Source organism: Sorex araneus, chromosome 2, assembly GCF_027595985.1.
Source record: "Sorex araneus isolate mSorAra2 chromosome 2, mSorAra2.pri, whole genome shotgun sequence".
Lineage (NCBI taxonomy): Eukaryota > Metazoa > Chordata > Mammalia > Eulipotyphla > Soricidae > Sorex > Sorex araneus.
Genome location: NC_073303.1, coordinates 164,005,302 through 164,023,140, shown reverse-complemented (window position 1 = coordinate 164,023,140; position 17,839 = coordinate 164,005,302). Strand labels below are relative to the sequence as shown.

The 17,839-nt window shown below is 34.6% G+C and overlaps 1 pseudogene; it reads right to left on the bottom strand.

Annotated features, from left to right (window-relative positions):
- LOC101538088 (eukaryotic initiation factor 4A-I-like) overlaps nt 1-17,485 on the bottom strand; it is a 41,518-nt pseudogene extending 24,033 nt beyond the window's left edge.
- Nucleotides 17,486-17,839: the final 354 nt, after the last annotated feature.

The window sequence follows — 17,839 nt, the reverse complement described above, 5'->3', positions numbered from 1 at the left end:
AAAATTACTTGTTTAAAGCTTTTTCTAGTATTCCAAAATGCATATAGCAATATTATTTTTATTCTTTTAATAATTTTTCTTAGATTAGTAAACATAAATGGATTCTGCCAATACTACATTACAATATTTGAACTCATTCGTTCATATTTTTTTCATAAAATATTTTAAAAATACTGAATCAAATACCCATGTATCTTTGACAGTCATTGCTAATTAATACTTCTTAAAGTTGAGAATTTTGCAGTCAAGTTTCTGAGGAATATCTTGAATTAAGAATTAATTATTACTTGCTATTTAATGGCTATCATTTTCTAAGGTTTTTTTTTTTTTTTTTTTTTGCTTTTTGGGTCACACCCAGCGCTGCTCAGGGGTTACTCCTGGCTTTGCACTCAGGAATCACTCCTGGCGGTGCTTGGGGGACCATATGGGATGCCGGGGATCGAACCCGGGTCGGCCGTGTGCAAGGCAAACGCCCTACCCGCTGTGCTATCGATCCGGCCCCATCATTTTCTAAGTTTTTAATACTATTGGCCATATGACAAAGTGTGTTTATGCAATTAGATTAGGAATAAAATGATCTGTTGAAGTTACAAGGAAAAACTTCACATGCTGTTAGATATTATTAACAATTTACGTGTATAGTATCAACACTCATTTTATAGTAAGTACATCTTTTATTAGAGAATGAAATAGAAAAATTGATTTAGATATTCACAAATAACATGGAATTCTATTTTTACTCTTATCTAATGAATTAATATTGCTTTTAGATATATATATATATACAAACATATATATTAATCATTATAATAAAATTCGTTGGATACATGATATAGTTAAGGAATTATGATTGTTTATGTTATATTGAAATAATATTATATTTAACATAATATAACTTTTAGACATGAATCATTGAAGTTAACATTGCATTTTAAAGATTACATTTGGTATAAACCATAGATTATGTTTAAAATTCCAGAGATTCAATATTTTTTAACAGGAAAAGTTTAATTTGGTATTTATAACTTTTCTTCTATAGCGAGGGGTAAAAAGTACCTTAAAGATTATTAAAATATAAGATTACTAAAATATAATTTATTTAAAGATTTCAATTTCAAAATTTTTATATTTCATGCCTTCATGATTAAAAGGCATGTACTTAGTTCTACAGTCAATAAGCACCTCTTCAAAAATCCAGATAGTAGTGAAGTGAAATACATTAAATTACATTTTCAGTTAAATTAATGTAGATTAAGATATTCTCTTACTCTTCATAAATATATAATCAGAACTCAAAAGATTAGAATAGCCCTTTTCTGCAACAATCTATGAACTTGCATGTGTTGTTTTGCATATTTTTGTATAATTTTATGTATATTTTAAGTAAATTCCATTTTAGTTTCATATTCAGTTAACTCGTATATACCACAGACATTAAAAAGATAGCAGTGCAGTTAGTAAAGTATCACCATTGATAATTGAGACATATCCAGTTGATTCACAAAGTATTTTGGATTATCATATAACATTTTCAGGTAAGTATAACAAATCAAGTATTCGATAAAATGTTTACCTACATATTACCATGTTTCTTCAATAAGGTGACTTAGGCCAATTTGTTGGTAATTAGCAATTTGTAAGGTGAAGAGTTTTACACTTATTGAAATTTGTGCTGGTTAAATGGTTCCAGTTTACATAAGAATGAGAAGTAAGGGACACATATGAAACATTTTAAATTATGATTAGAAAAGAATTTGTGGTTTGTATTTCTAAATACATAACTGAAACAAAGCTAGCTGCTCTTCTTAAGAGTCAATAACTAGGGGCTGGAGCGATAGCACAGCAGGAAGGGCATTTGCCTTGCACACAGCTGACCCGGGTTCGATTCTCAGCATCCCATATGGTACCCCTGAGTATCACCAGGAGTGATTCCTGAGTGCATGAGCCAGGAATAACCCCTGAGTATCACCGGGTGTGACCTAAAAAACAAAACAAAAAAGTCAATAACAAATATTTAGCAGCTAAGAAATGACTACTTTTATTATAATTTTAAAGATAATAAAGGCAAAGAACCTGTGATTTTTTTATTTCATAGAAGCCATCGGCAGTGTTTGTGGTGGTGCTCAGTAGATGATGCAATGACAGGAATCAAATCCTCGACCTCAAGTGTACTAGGCATCTACACTAGCACTCAATCAATTTCTTCATCCTCTCAAATGGCTATGACATATTAATAGGCCCCAAATTTCAAAGGATAAAAAGGGTTATTTTGGATTTCTGTATTTTAGTATTTTAGTAACTAAGTCCAGAGAAATTTCTGCCAGAAGTTGCATCATTGCAAGCTCGTACCTCTCTGCTACTTTATATTCCACATATGAGTGCAATATTTCTATGTCTGTCTCTTTCTTTCTGACTCATTTCACTCAACAAGATACTTTCCATGTTGATCCACTTATATGCAAATTTCATGACTTCATCTTCTCTAACAACTGCATAGTATTCCATTGTCCACACGACCTCAGATCTCTTCATTCTCAGCAATGGAAAACAAACTATCAAATGCTTCTTTTCCAGCAGGTCCGACTTTGAGGCGGGGTGGGGGGACTCCAAACAATAATAGTGAGTTTTTTGTTGAAATATTGAGTGTAATCAAAGTAAAGAGAAAGTAAAGTGAAATTTATCAGCTACACAGGCTGGGTGGGGGGCTGGGAGGGCGGGGGAGTGTGGGAGAGGTTTACTGTGGTTTTTGGTGGTGGAATATGTGCACTGGTGAAGAGATGGGTGTTCAAGCATTATATAACTGAGACTTAAGCCTGAAAGCTTTGTAACTTTCCACATGGTGATTCAAGAAAAGAAAAGAAGAGAAAAGAAAAGAAAAGAAAAGAAAAGAAAAGAAAAGAAAAGAAAGGAAAGGAAAGGAAAAGAAAAGAAAAGAAAAGAAAAGAAGAGAAGAGAAGAGAAGAGAAAAGAAAAGAAAAGAAAAAGAAAAAAATAAAAGAGGTGGGAAACAGACAAAAAAAGGGGTTATTATATGTTATTTGTTTGCAATCCCTCTATATTCTACACCTTGGATTTAGTATTAACTTTTTTTTTTTTTTGGTTTTTGGGTCACACCCGGCGATGCACAAGGGTTACTCCTGGCTCTTCACTCAGGAATTACCCCTGGCGGTGCTCAGGGGACCATATGGGATGCTGGGATTAGAACCCGGGTCGGCCGCGTGCAAGGCAAACGCCCTACCCACTGTGCTATCGCTCTAGCCCCCAGTATTAACCTTTTTTAAGCAAATAATTCTTGTGAAATTTTTGCTGTACAGTTATTTCCTAAATTATAAAGACCTTACTTTATGTTGATTTCATCACTAAATTACTCAAAGACCAAAATGTTTCTGGTTATGATGGAGTGGAGTGGCTCTAGTGAATTTCAGCAAACAAGATCGATGGTCCACAGCTCTATTCTGGCTCAGTATTGTAGTTACTGCTCTCGCCTGACATTGTGAAGTTCCTAGGTGCCCTTAGGCCACACCCAGAGAAACTCAAGGACCTAGAAAGTTTTGGAGATCATATTTGAGCTTCTGTGATATTAAGTTGAGCATCCCTGGTCAATGTCCTCTCCCCTGAAAGTGTGTTTATAGGTCAGCACATTTCAAAGTACCACAGAATGCATAAAATTTTAACAATCTGGCACATAGTACAATGCAAAGTGCTTGCCTCCCATGCAGTTAAACAGGGGTTGATCCCTGATACCCTAGTGGTCCCTGACTTTGCCGGGAGTGATTCTTGAGCTAAGAGTTACACCTGAACACCATCCGGTGTATCCACCAAACAAGAAATGATAATGGTTATACTTTTAAAAATCAATCACTTATGGAGAAGAGCTATAAAGATAACATCCCAGAAAAGAGTCCGGCCTTGCAAATATCTGACCTGGATTCATTGCAGGGCTCTTCATGCTGTCCCCTGAGCACCTCAGGAAGAAATTTCCAGAGCAAAGAGCAAGGAGTAAGCCCTAAGCACCACTGGGTATGGCTCTCAAAAAAACAAAAATAAGTCCTAAAAAGCCTACAAAATAAAAGTAATATTTAGGCAAATTTCATTGTCAAACGTTAACAGGGAAGTAATATAACTACGCTCATTAATTCCTATTTATTTGTAAGTATTAAACATGTAAAACAATGAAAAATGACGATCATTTTTCCTCATATGATTGGCATACCTGTATACTCACTTAAACAACAAAAAATCCTCGCACAATATAATATTAAAATTATTCAATAAGATAAAATTATATATTTTTCATCATCCATTTAAGCTCAAAATTTTCCCAATATTATAAATGGTCAGAGAACATTTTCTTAAATTGTTTTCACCTATCATTTCACAGACTGAAGTTTCAGCTGAAATTGGTTTAATATGAAACTAATGCTGGAATTCAGATTTGATGTTGATTTCTTTGTAGAAAAATGATGAAAAAGTTTAGGCAGGGGATGCAAGTGAAAGCATAAAAACAAAACATATTTTAGCTCCCACTGAAATATTTTCAATTGATTCTGTGGATATTTTCGTTTAATATATTTTTCAAGGAGAAATTAGAACATTCAAGTGAATGACATTATAAGATGGAAATAAATTAAAGATTTAAAAATATTTTATATCCTAGCATAATATTCTTTCTATAAAAACACATAAAAAAGAAATGTATAATACATAAATATTCCAAATATGCTTCTTTTTACTTAATCTTCTCACTAGAGGGCAAATTTTGCAGTGGTATTTGATTACTAGAAATAAAGTTAAAACTATAAAAGAAAATGTTATTATAAAAGATTTTCCAGTAATTTAACATTAACATTAAAAAGAGACTGGAAAAAGTTTCAAGTCAGAACGTCAAAATGTAAGCATTTACCTTAACTCGTTTTTGACACATTTTTCTTTTGTGTGTTTAATAATGAAGCACTAAGGAAAGTCTTCAATTTTTTTCTCTTTTAAGCACTAAAGATGAAAGTGCACTTTAACCATTTTCTTTTATTCCTCCTAAGCCTAAAGAACTTTACCAACACTGATTTTTAATGGTTATTGCCTCAATTTAATTTGAATAATTTCGTACACCATATGTATAATCCAGTATGTAAGAGTGTGCTTAATAAGAATTTGATGGAATAAAGAACTTTTTAGAAAGCAATATTCAACATACCATACACCATATTTATTAGATAGTTGGTAGGTAATGGATCATTTTTAAAGAGGAGAACATGTAATCCATCAGTTGTTAATTAAAATTTACTGTAAGTTATAACATGTAGAATATTACAGATTTGAAGAGTGAAACTTTATCACAATTATAAATTTCCCCTGTGTCATAGCTTTCTATGCTACATGATATAACATAACAATGCTATAAGTTCCAATGATTTGCATCATGAAACTATTGCTGATATTGGTATGAAAATAAAAGACCAATCACGGATCTGTAGCAAATGCTTTCAAATAATCATTTACAATGATATCTAAAGCATAAAGAATCGACAGAGAACCTGAGGTATGCAGGACCCATAGCTGAGATCTCCAAGTCTGCTCTGATAGGGACTGGGCCTCCTCCACCCAGATCCCCAGTTTTCCAATAGCTTGGCAGACACACCCACAAACACTCCCCTAATCCCTGCCATATAATCTCATCAATGGCCAATGGCCAGAGACTATAAAAAAAAGCTCCCGGAAGAGAGCAACTCAATATTTCCTGGAGCGTGTGGATACATTCACAGCCATGCAACTTCTTTATTTTTATCTTTTTTTTTATTTTTTCCTTCACGGCAGAGCCTGGCAAGCTACTCGTGATGTATTTGATATGCCAAAAACAGCAACAACAATGTGCTCTTCATGTTCCTGGAGAGAGCATAAGCCATTGTGCTACACTAGCACTCGACAGTGGGACAAATGAAGACATTACTGGAGCCCTCTTGAGCAAATCGATAAACAATGGAATGACAGTGGTACAGTGATCTAAAGCATAGAATGAATCCAAAAGAACAAAAGCAACTGGTATTGCTGTGGATGTTGGGGGGGAGGGCAAAGTGACTCTACTGTTGGTGGGAATATGACTGGTCCAATCTTTTAGGAAAACAATATGGACTATTCTCAAAAAACTAGAAATTGAGCTCCCATTTGACCCAAGCAATACCACTTCTGGAAACTACCCTGGGGGCCCCACAACACACAGCATAAACACTATATGCACCCCTATGTTCATTGCAGCGCTGTTCACAAGAAACAGAATCTGGAAACAACCTGTGTGCCCAAGAACAGAAAAATGGATAAAGAAAATATGGCACATCTACACAATAAAAGACTATGCAACTGTCAGGAAAAATTAAATCATGATATTTTCCTATAAATGGATGGGCATGGAGAGTATCAAACTGAGTGAAATGAGTCAGAAGGAAAGAAGCAGATATAGAATGAATGCATTCATTTGTGGTATAATATGTGTGTGTGTGTGTGTGAGTGTGCAGGTCATTACAACATGCAGCCGATCAAAAGTTTACATTCAGTAGACTGGGAACACCTGTAAAGGTGATTAGAGGCTTCCCCAATAGCCTCCATCCCTCTTGGAGAGCCCCACAAGCTACCGAGAGTATCCTGCCCACACAGCAGAACCTGGCAAGCTACCCATGGAGTACTAAATATGCCAAAAACAGTAACAACGACAGTCCTCATTCCCCTGATCTTGAAAGAGCCATTAATACTCCATCAGGCTACACTACCATCTGACAGGGATGAATAGAGACATTACTGGCACCTGCTCGAGCAAATTGATGAACAACGGGATGACAGTAATACAGTGGCACAGTGATATATGCAATAGAAGATTAATGTTCATGGCCAGGGTAAACAGGGGTTATAAGGACTGGTCAGTGGTTGGAACTAACCACAAATGTGTGTGGGGCTGAGTGTAGGTAAAATAGAGAAGAGACCGTTATGCCAATAATAGCTGGGAATGATCATACTGGACAAGATCCAAGAGTTAAAAGTAGCTAAGGGATATTGTGGATAACCTTTCAGTATCAACATTGCAAATCACAATAAAATCAGAGAGAGAGAGAGAGATTGAAAGAGAGATAGAAGAAAAGCTCTTGCCAAAGAAGCAAACAAGGATGGGGGTTATGGGAGAGACCTGGGGATACTGGTGCTGGGAAATGTACAAGAGAGAAAGGATGGATGTTGGAATCTGTATCACTGAAATTTAATCATGAATGGCTTTGTAATTCTCTAAAAAATATTTTAACATTAAAAAATATATATAGAATGAAGTGCCAAGTCTATTAACAGGAAAACAAACAACCCAAATAAGTAAACTGGAAAAAAATGCATATATATGTCACAAAAAAATGAGCTCCTGTTATATGGCATTACATAATTCTATTTAGAAACAATCATGATGAATAAAAAGAAAAGATATGGTTGCATTAATCTCTTGATAGTGCAATTAATTTATTTTCCCAGAAATTTATTGAATGATTATTTAAGGAGTAGGATATTGCAAAGAGACAGGAAAAAACTTGGGGATAAACTTAAGTGTGTTCACTATCTTATGGTGAGTTTTATAGGTATGCATAGATAGATGTAAGATGTATTAAATAATTTCTCTTTCATTGCACATAATTTTTAAATCAATAAGCAGTCAAAATTAAAATGGCTTTTAAAAATATCTGATGTTCAACATTTATTTGTAAAGATTTTCAAAACATAAAATGTATCTTGGGAATGTTAACAAACTAAAAATGGTTTTTTTATGGCATCAATTTCTCATTATTATGAAATTATCAACATGGTTAGAGATTTATCATTGATTTAATCTGGATATTTCTTTAAGAAAAAAAACTGGGCCACATCCAGTGGTACTATGGCTTACTACTGACTGCACTCAGGGATCATTCCTAGTGGTACCTAGAAGACCATATGGAATCCTAAGTATCAAACACATGTCAATGTAAATGCTCTATCTGCTGTGCTATGTCTCTGACCCAATGGCTCTTGTTCCTTAGGTTGAGATGATCCTATCCTACTCAATGAATGAACTACTATTTTTTATCACCCTTTTCCTTACTATAGCAGGAGACTCTGTTTTTCATTTCATTCCCAATTTTGTTTGCAATTTAGTGAGAGTTGATGAGAATGAAGAAATAAAGTATTAGAATAGATGACTGTGACTTGATTATCTGATTTTTATAAAAATATGATATGTTATCATTGCTAAAATAGACCTTTGATGATGTCTCACTTTTTACTTATTATTTTTTAAATACTTTCAATGTTCAGAACTGTCTTTGAGATGGTTCTTTTAGTTTTCTTTGATGTAAATCACCCAGAGATCGTATGAACCTGTGAACTCTCCAGGTTGTCCACTCTGATTGTCAGAGAAGTGTGGGCAAAGCATGAAATAAAGGAGTCAATCAGTAAAACAAGGTGTAAGTGGAGGGAAGGGGAGGCAGGGAAGAGGGTGTACTAGAAGAAAACAAGCGTAAAATAGCATTGCTCAGAAAGGATTAAGAAACACTGCTTTAAAAGACATTTGGTAACTTAATAGATTTGTTATCATAATTGTAATTTATACGTAAGCATATGAAAAGTCTAAAAAAATCACTTGATCCCAAAGTTTCAAAATCTTTTTTATCCAACTATAGTGTAACCCTGTATAACACAAGTTACTATTAGCTCAGTTTTTTGTTTATGTATACTATTACCTAGTATACTATCTTTGTTTCTCAGGGACTGATGAAAAAATGATCACAAACCCAGTTATTTAAAGCAAATTACAAATGCATTACTTCACAGAAGGAAGGCAGAAGTCTGAAATGAGGATGCTATGAAAGTCGTTCACCTTTTGAATGTTTGAGAGAATATAGATTCTCTTAAATCTTTGGGTCTTAATATTCTTTTGACTTTGAACACCATACTTCAACCTGTGCCTTATCCTCTAAAAGGTCTTCTATTCTTTGTGCAGAATTTATTTCAGCCATTTCTAATAAGACTTTTATCATTAAGATTAGACTACTCTAAATACAGATGATCTCATTTTAGATCTTTTATTTAGTTTTGTATGAATAAATTCAAATTCAAAATAACTTTTGACTTAAGCACATTTTATTAGAAGGTAATATTCAACCCACCTTCAAACCATTTCTGATGGTAATTGATATGACCTATTCCAGTACGAATTTGTTTATATATTTTAAAAAGTTATCTCTTGAGGTTCCCTTTAGAAACTATGTTTTCAATATATACTTTCTTTCTATCCTAAGCATTTTTATTCTTTTTAAAAGAAATCACTTTATTAATTTAACAATTAACAATTTAATATATTTTTGTTTATGCTACAGTTTTTAAAGACTTAAATCCTCTTTTTTTATTTTTTTAATTTTATTGAATCACCATGTGGAAAATTACAATGCTTTCAGGTTTAAGTCTCAGTTATACAATGCTGAAACAACTGTCCCTTCACCTGTACCCATATTCCACCACCAAAAAAAAATTTAAACACCAAAAACCCAGTGTACCTCCCATCCCACTTCCCGCCCCCCCCCAACGGGTAAATTTCACTTTACTTTCTCTTTACTTTGTTACATTCAATATTTCAACAAAAACCTCACTATTATTGTTAAGAGTTCCCCACTAGAGTCAGACCTGTTGTGAAGAGATATGAGGTCGGGCCACCGCAATAGTGGCCACACGGTTTTGGATTTCTGTATTTAAGCAACTAAGTCCAGGGAAATTTCTTCCAGATATTAGATCATTGCAAGCTTGTAACTCTCATCTGTGGTCCTCATAATATGGCGTTCGAGACACCCTTTACCCCCGGCAAGGAAAAAGGTGAGAGAGAGAAATACCTTTCCCCTCCTGGGCAGGCATGGGGCCGCGGCTTAGTTCTCAGTCTGGAGACATTTTGCAAGGAGCTGCCCATACCAAAAGTAGTTTAGATGGCCTCTGGAGTCATGCTGATGCAGCTGTGGAGAGGCCGCACACATGTGGCCCCAGGAACATTTTTTTTATTCTTGCTCTCTCTATATATGTACATCATTTGGCATTTTTAATGAAAAAATAAATAAAATAATTTTTGTTTTATAGATCACACTCTATTTTCAAATTTTACTATTTGCCATGGAAATAAAAGTTTCCATTATTTTAAACTATCCGAAAGAAAACTACATGATCATAATACGCAATAATAAATGCCTGAAATATGCATATCAATTTGTAATTCTTCAAATGTTGTCTTATGATAGCATCAGTATTACTAAATGAAGAGAATTCCTTTACATAGACAAAGAAATATAATTTCATGACTACAGCGAAAGTAAAATTAAAGAGCTGGTAGAAGCAAGGGAATATCGAGCACCATGATCTTTTTTCTTCAACCATCATTTCTTATTACCTCACAGAATAGTGACACACTATTCTATTCAAAATGACTATTGAGTCATTTTTCATCTACTCACTTTCAAACTCTATGTTGGGTCATATATATTTCTAAAACTTCCTTGGAAAATTCTATTCTCCCATATGTACTCAGAAAATACGTAGTATTGTGCATCTAGAATTGATGCTCTTGGAAATGTTTAAATCATTAAAGATAGAATTTTTTGATGATACCTTAGCTTCAAACTCATGGAAGTTTCTGCCCACATTTTCCTCCATTTTATCTTATGGATTCAGGTCTCATATTGAGGTCTTCAATACATTTTGATTTGACTTATGTGCCTGACATTAGAAAGGCATCTTTTTTGTGCGTTTTTTTGTTTGTTTAGTTTTTTGTATGTACCTGCTCTGTTTTCCCAGCACAACCTGTTGAAGAGGTTTCCTTGCTCCATGTCATATTCCTTGCTTCTTTATCAAAGATTAGGCTATCATAGATTTGAGGGTAAATATCTATTCAACTTTATTCCATTGATATGAGGGTCTTTCTTTATTCTAATACCATGTTGTTTTAATTATTGCTGCTTGGTAGTATAGTTTGAAATTGGGAAAGGTGACGCCTCCCATCTTCTATTCAGGATTGTTTTTCTAATACCTCTTTCTTCTCTTTCATTACTATATATTGAAAACTCATGGACTTTGGGGTATTTATTTTGTAAACTTCCACTTTACTACACAAATCTATTATTTCTAGGCACTGATAGAGTCTTTAGTATATCCTAAATATACTACCATCATTCACAAATAGTGAGAGCTTGAGTTTTTCCTTTCCTATCTGGATGACTTTGATATCTTTTTCTTGCCTAACTGCTATGGCAAGCACTTCCAGTACTATATGAATGGGACTAGCAAGAGAACCCAACCTTGTCTATTTCCTGTCTTAGGGGGCAAAACTGTAGTTTTTCATCATTGAGGATAATGTTTGCTGTGGGCTTGTAGTAGATGGCTTTGATTATATTGAGAAAAGTTCCTTCAATTCCAATTTTGTTGAGAGTTTTTATTATGAGTGTGTGCTAGACTTCTCTGCATCTTGATATAATCATCTGCCTTTTATCTTTTCTTTTATTGATATGGTTAATTATGTTGATTGGCTTGCAATGTTAAACCATCCTTGAATCTCTGGGATGAATCCTACTTGGTCATGGTATTATGATCTTTTTGTTAAGTTGTTGTATTCTATTTGAAAGTGCTTTGTTGAGTATTTATGCACCTGTATCATTATATGAAACGACCATGGAGCAAGCTACTGGAAGCAAAGATATACATATGGGACTACATTAAACTAAGAAGCTTCTGTACCTCAAAAAAATGGCAAGTAAAATACAAAGACAGACCATAGAATAGGAACAATTATTTATTCAATAAATAATATATATATCTGATGTAGGATTAATATTCAAGATATATAAGGCAGTGGTAGAACTTTACAAGAAAGAAATTCTAACGTCATCAAAAAAATGGGTAGGAGAAATGAACGGAAACTTCCTCAAAGATGAAATACAAATGGCCAAAAGACAAATGAAAAAATGTTCTATATTGCTAATCATCTGGAAGATACAAATCAGAACAATAATAAAATATCATCTCATAGCACAGAGATGGACACACAACCAAAAGAATAAGACCAACTAGTGCTAGTTTGGATGTAAGGAGAAAGGGACTCTCCTCATTGTTGGTGGGAATGTGAACAAGTCCAGCCTTTTTAGCAAAAAATATAAGCATTTCTCAAAAAGCTACAAATTAAGCTCGATTGCGATCCAGCAATACAAATTCTCATCATATACACTAAGGGGCCTAAAACACACTGAAGCAAAGCCATCTTCACTTCTACGCTTATTGCAGCTCTTTTCACAATAGCCACAATCTGGAAACCTGAGTGTCCAAGAACAAATGACTGGGTAAAGAAACTATAGCATATTTACACCATTTAACACTATGCAGCCACCAGAAGAAATGAAGTCATGAAATTTATATATAAATAGATAGACAGGGAGAGTATCATACTGAGTGAAATGAGTAACAGAGAGACAGATATGGAAAGATTGGATTCATTTGTGGGATGTTAAAAAAAATAAAAAAACATAGTATGAGACTAATACTCAAGGACAGTGGAAACAAGGGCCAGGAGGAATGGTTCCCAGTTGGAAGCTTGCCAAAGTGCTGGTTGGGGGAGGGCAGCTAGGATAAAGAAGGAATTGCGCTGCCAAAGATAGTTAGAAATGATAAGTCTGGAAAAGAACTGAGTCCTAAACGATTCATATATATACATATATGCATTCAAATATATACACACATATATATATAATATGTAATAAAGACTGAATTCTTTGCAAACACAGACACTTCTATGAGATATTTCAAATTTAACTCTAAAAGAAATAATTTGAGATTTTGTAAATGAGACAATATTTCAACATTTAAAAAGAAGAAATAGGGGCTGGAGCCATAGCACAGCGGGTAGGGCATTTGCCTTGCATGCAGCCGACCAGAGTTTGATTCCCAGCATCCATATGGTGCCCAAGAATCCCCAGGAGTAATTCCTGAGTGCAGAGCCAGGAGTGACCCCTGTGCATCACTGGGTGTGACCCAAAAAGCAAAAAAAGAAAAAGAAGAAATAGTAGGAGGGAATTAGTTTTTCAAAAAGTAATATCCAGAGCATATATGCCAATGATAAATTTTTATCTAACATTCTCTCAAAAATGCATTTTATATATTGAATAAGTGCAGTTTATTTAATTTATAAATTATAAAAGAGTCACTTGAATAGAACAAAAATGATACATATGTGTGAGTGGCTGAGTGTACATGTTCAAGTGTGCATAAAATGAAAAAAATATCAGTGATATCAATACAAGAAACTATAACATATTTTTATTATGAGAACTCTCACTTAAAGAACAAAGCTCACATGTAATTAAAATTACTCATATTTTCTTCAATTCTATGATGACTTATAATTTTAAAAGATGTTTACTTTTATATTAAATAACTTTAATAGAAACTTTATACATTTTGAATATTTTGTGAAAAACAGAAAGGTACAAAGTGAGAAAAAGATATCAAGGTGGTAAGTCTTGTTGATATTTTCATTTGTACTTTGCCAGTTCCAATTATTAGAAATACCATGTGGCATGGAGTTTTATGTTTTATCTGCTGCTATAAATTTAATTGTAGGCATGTTTCAAAGTTTAAAAGTTAAATTAAAGCACATTTTAATTAAAATGATTTTAGTCACAAATGTTAAATTAATTATTGTTATTTCATCTAGTAAGTTTTAAAAATCATGCTGCAAGAAATTGTTATAAGATAAATCTGAATCTCATACATCACTTTAAATTTAAATGAATTTTAACTTCTTGAAATATATATCACTTTCTACAAATGGAGTACAAGTAGTTTATTTGATGGACTAGTTTACAAAATTAAATCAAGTCTAGCTGTTAAGGTCAGAAAATGCTACTTTCCTGAAATAAATATTTAGAAATTATATAGTTATTTAATACTATCATAAATTAAAGCTGTAAATGTAAGCAATACATTTTTCACTGGGCAAATTAATCTTTTGTAGAAGGTTTTATGAAAATTATTCAAAATAATTGTATGAAATAGGAACTAGAGTTTGCAGCATTGCTTTTTATAACAGTATGATAGAAAATTAATTAGTATAACATTGGTCAGTTTTCTTTTATATCATTTTAGGAAAAACAATTTATAATAGTTAATAGTAATGTTTTTGGAATAAATATCACTGAACCTCACCACCACAATAATGCCAATATCCTTCAACCACTGTGTCTATGTGTTCCCACCTTAGACCTAGGCAGACTCAGTTCTATAGTCAGATTACTTTATATATATATGCATATATATAATGTATATGTATATATATTAATGTGTATGGGGAAAGTATTTTCAGAATTTTGTGGGGTGTCTTTTTATTTAACCATTGTTTCTTTCATAGAGAGTAAATCATTTTAGGATGGTATAATCCTCTGTTTATTCAACTTTCCTTTACATTACAAATATTGTCAAATTATTGAAGATGTCTCTGATGTCACTGTGATGGGAATTCTATCTATCTAGTCAGAATTGACTTGCATGCAAGGCAAACACCTTACCTACTGCATTTCAACTCATAAATTTATTATTTATGGAGACAATTTGGAGGAATCTATAGTTTTCTATGTATAATATCATGTTATCTGCAAAGTAGTTTTGCTTTTACTTTTTATTTAATTTCTTTAAACTTCTTTTTCTTGTTGAACTGCTGTGATCAAGGAATGAATGTGGAAAATAGTGGGGTTAGAGTGGACACCATATTCTTGAACCTAATCTTAGAGGACTCACTTCCTATTTTTCATCAGCAATTACAATGTTACTTTTGCATTTGTGACATTCTGTTTTTAATATATTGGATTTTTTTCTTGTTTAAGTTTTTTGGCCCATATTTAGCAGTATTCATAGCATACTTGTGACTTTGTGCTCAGGGTTCATTCCTGGTAGTGCCCAGGGATCATACGAAGTGCAAGGAATGGCTGCATGTAGGGAAGCACCTCAACCATACGCTATTTTCTTGTCCGTTATCTTTAATGTGTTGAGGGAGAATCCTTCTATTAAAATTTTGTTCAAACTTAACATTTTATGTGTGGGTATTGATACTCTTCTCAAGTATTACTCAGGAGTTCCAAATCCCCATCATTTTGTTAGGTAGAACAGATAGTAAAAACATTAAAGGAATAAATAGAGTGACGGACTGAATATACACGTTCTAGGGCTCTCCTCCCTCACTGGTTCAATGCACAAACTTCTGAAATTTGCATAGAACATTATTCAAGTCCAATTACATGCTGGGAACAAGAGGAAAATGTCCATAAAATCTTATCACTGATGCCAAGCCTATCTAAGATTGTTTTCATCATTTGAAAAATTTTCTTGTATTCAGCAAAATTTTACATTAAACAAAAAACCTGGTACCAGATAGATAACATAGGAGATAAGGAATTCTTCTTGCATGTAGCTGATGCTAGTTTTGAAACCCTGGTCACAGAGAGTCTTTTAAGCACTGCCAGTTATCACTTAAAAACACAGAATCAATAATTATATACATGAGTTTTAGATAAATGAGCTAAATGAACTGTATTTCTCTAAATACTGACAGAGATACAGCCAGAGTTAAACTTAGAAGTGAAAACATTTCCAGAGCAGAAACTATACAATGTAAAAGCAAATAAAAAAATTGTTAAAGTTTACATATGAAAGAGTGCATACTATTAAGTCATAGTTAGAAAAAAATCACATCCTATTTCCGATTTTGTATAAATATAAGTGCTGTGCAAAAGTTTTTGTTTTGATATAAATTATTGAAAAATAAAGATATACCAATGAACTCTAATTAAAGTTAAATTTATTCATACCATTTTTGTAAAATATTCCACAATCCTTTTTTTATTTCCTTTATCATATTTGAGGACTGATTGAAGTATGAAAATAAATCAAAGAAACAATAAAAATTCATGATTACATCAATTGATGCAAGGAAAACTTTTTACAGTCATTTAGGATAAAAGTCCTCAATAAAAAAAGAATAGAAGAAACCTTCCTCAAGATAATAACAAGTATCTACAACAAACTCACAGTCAGTATTATTCTCAATAGTGAAAAATAGTGACGAACAATAATTAGAGACTTGTCAGCATGAATAATCCAATGTAGTACCCTGAGTTAACTTAATCCTAACAGGTGAGTTTGGCAAAGCTCTTAGTCTCAATGACCATTTGGTCAATGACCGTTCACAAAAATCCTAATGCAGACCCAGTGCTGTGTGGCAGCTTCTACAGTGGATTAATAGAAGCAAGTGCGAGAGTCACTTGAGAGCTTAGACGAGTCAGGATTGTGTAAGGAGATGCTTTTGAAAGCAGAGCAGATGCTGACCAGGTCACTGAGGCTCAGGAGACCCTGCAGTTGAGAGTTACTCCCTTGGGAGAGCCACTGGTGTTAGGAATGATGAAAAAGCTGGCAGGGAGAATTCAGCCCAGTGAATGAGAAAGAAATCAAGAACACTGTCATCAGCTTTCCTGAAGACTTTCTTTCTGTGTGTGGGCACTGATGATCATTTAGCAGTGGCCAAAACATGTATTTGTCTTATCTGGCTATATATTTGTAGTGCCAGGAATTGAACCTAGGACTTGGAATGTGCAAAGTATGTATTTTACCACTCAGCTACATCGTTGGCTGCACACACCTATTTTAAAGAATAGAAATGATTTACGAAAGATTTGTATACACTTGAGAATCAGACTATAGACATACTCAGTAAGCAGCCATGGCCTCAGTTTACCAAAACGAATTGCACGCACTCTTAAGAGTGCCAGCATCGCTGTACAAGAAAGAATAGCATTCATTTTACTCATGCTGTCAGTTATGTAAGAATGGTACAGATTGATTAGTGGAATGGTCGTGGTTTTTCAGGGAAGAAGGAAGAATCAGGGGGTAGAGATTTTCTGGAGTCCTGGTCCACCCAGATTCTGGCCTGCTTGCTCACGTGCAGGGATTGCCGTGGCAATTATAAATTGTCTCGGAGCTGGCAGGTGCGACTTTGCAAGCAAATGCATTTTAATGTGCTGGAGGTACGAGTCATTTTGTCCTTCATCCTTCATATTCTTAGCGTATTTAACATTTTATGAGTCTCTACTTGGGGGCTCGCTGAAATCAGTGCCTTTCCCAGAGATGAAGGAGCCTTCATGTATGCTTGCTTACGGAAGGATCGCAGAGTTGGCCCATGGAGGACGCCAGCCAACAGCAGCGGGTGCTTCAGTCCAGAGTGCAATCCTGTTTCCTTGCCTTTTCCACCTCTACTGTCCTGGGGCGAGCCTGCCCGAGCCCGCGTGGCTGCACTCCACAAATTGCTTTCACGTGGGCCTGCAGCCTGGGCTCTGAGCACGGTGGCCCCTGGCAGCCCCGGTACGTTCATTTCTCTTTTTTGTGGGGAGAGCAGGATGAGAGTTGCAAGATCCCACATAGGGGTGCCCACTTACCCTACCACCCGAGCCATGCGGCCTTTGCTTCCTCCCCTCCCTGAAGTGCTGGTAACCGGTGGCAGAGCGCTGAGTTAGGAGGGGCTGTTGTGGTCCGAGGAAAGGCTTAGCTTCTGCATTTGCGGTCACTGGTCACTGCGTGAATCTAACTTGTGGGTTCGCCTCCCTGCAGAGTGCGTCTGTGACCAGGGAGGAGGCTAGGGACAGGGGGATGTGATTGGTTTTCAGTACCGGAGTCAGATGCCGAAGGGAAAAAGGTGTTTTCAGCAACTGTGGGGAAGTTGGGAATGTTGATTGAAGCAGGGTGACTACCTCAGAAAGAAAGGGGCAAGTGGACT